This window comes from Euprymna scolopes, chromosome 19, assembly GCF_053919585.1.
Source record: "Euprymna scolopes isolate OS-2025 chromosome 19, ASM5391958v1, whole genome shotgun sequence".
In the NCBI taxonomy this organism is placed as follows: Eukaryota; Metazoa; Mollusca; class Cephalopoda; order Sepiida; family Sepiolidae; genus Euprymna; species Euprymna scolopes.
Window position 1 is genome coordinate 117,897,285 of NC_136500.1, and position 1,581 is coordinate 117,898,865.

The window sequence follows — 1,581 nt, forward strand, 5'->3', positions numbered from 1 at the left end:
GGGATCTTTCTATCGATCCAGTAGATATCTCACTGCTGATGCTATTCTCTACCTATATAAGAGCCAGGTACGTCCAAGGATGGAATACTGTTGCCACATCTGGGCAGGAGCTGCTAGAAAGGACTTGTCCTGCCTTGATAGAGTTCAAAATAGACTTCGTAGCCTCGTAGGAGATGTCCTTTTCTCCTCCTTGCAACCTCTATCTCACAGAAGAGATGTTGCGAGTTTGTCTCTGATGTATCGTTATTTTCATGGAAAGTGTTCAACTGAGCTTCAATCTTTGGTCCCCCCTCGCCAAACTTTCACAAGAAACACTCGTCTAGCTGTAAACACTATACATAATTTCCCCCACTCTTTATCTGTGGCTAAACCTAAACGTAGATTCCATGAACAAAGCTTCTTTCTTAGAACTGCACGCCTGTGGAATTGTCTTCCGTTTTCCTGCTTTCCGGCTGACTACAATATGGTTGTGTTCAAGTCTAAAGTAAATAAGTTCTTGATGAGCCGTTCCATATAAGTTATTAAATTTACCAAATTTTCATTACTAATGATTACTATATTGACCAATTTCTACTGTACACTCTTTAACCCTTATCCTTGAGTGGCCTCTGGGCCTTGATAATGTGGTGATGCCTTTGTAAAAAAAAAAAAAAAAAAAAAAAAAAAAGTACAAAAATGATAAGAAATAAGCGACAATCTATAAAATGGCAGCCGACGCAAAAAGGGACGCAACTCTTCAACTCGAATTTTTTTTTTGTTTAATTCGTGATTTGAAATACACAGACAACAGGAAAAAAACCCCAAAAAAAAACCGAATATTTAATATATTTACTGTATTTTGTTTCAATTAAATGAAAATCTTTTTTTTTTTCTATTTCTGTAATTAAGTAATTTTTTGTTGGTTTGTTTATGTTGAAAAGATACCGAATTTATTATTTGTTGTTGACGTGTAAACGACCTTGACATTCGTAATGAAGACAAAATGTAAGTTTCTTTAAAAAATGTCGTATTTTGGGTAAATGTTTGTAAGTTTAAATGAGATGAAATTATTTCTTATGAATTAGTTATTTTTTTAATATAAAAATTGTGATGTGTCCATTGTTGTTTACATTTTAATTTGTGTTATTTTATTGGTTTTAAAGCGAAGTGTTTAGTATGTGGAGTTGTGTAATATAAAAATAGCAAGTGGCGCCCCCAGAAACCTCATACTTACCTGGCACAGGGGTCAACGGTGATCATCCAGGCCGTTCTCCCAGAGCGAGGCCCTTCCATTGCACTACGGTTGGGTTGACCTTTGCGATCGTCCCAAATGTGGACGACTCGGGTGCGCTATTTCTAAGTGTGGGGTCTGCGTTCGCGCTCACCCCGATAATTAATCAAAATCAGATCGTTCTCTTAAAATTGTTACATTGTGACTTTCATGATGTTTAATATTGAAATTTGTTCTGTAATATGTTACTGTTTATGAACTCAAATTTATTCATATCGTTTTATAAAATATAACATTTTTTCAGCAAAGAATGTTGATTATTCATGGCCAAAACGGAAGGAGGGAGTAAGTATTTTTGGACTCTCTTTAAA

At 35.4% G+C, this 1,581-nt stretch overlaps 1 non-coding gene across 1 annotated transcript; it reads left to right on the forward strand.

The window, feature by feature from the left end:
- Positions 1 to 1,205: 1,205 nt before the first annotated feature.
- LOC145240457 (U1 spliceosomal RNA) lies at positions 1,206 to 1,369 on the forward strand. The gene has a single exon (XR_013862512.1). It is a non-coding gene; the product is annotated as a U1 spliceosomal RNA (small nuclear RNA).
- Positions 1,370 to 1,581: the final 212 nt, after the last annotated feature.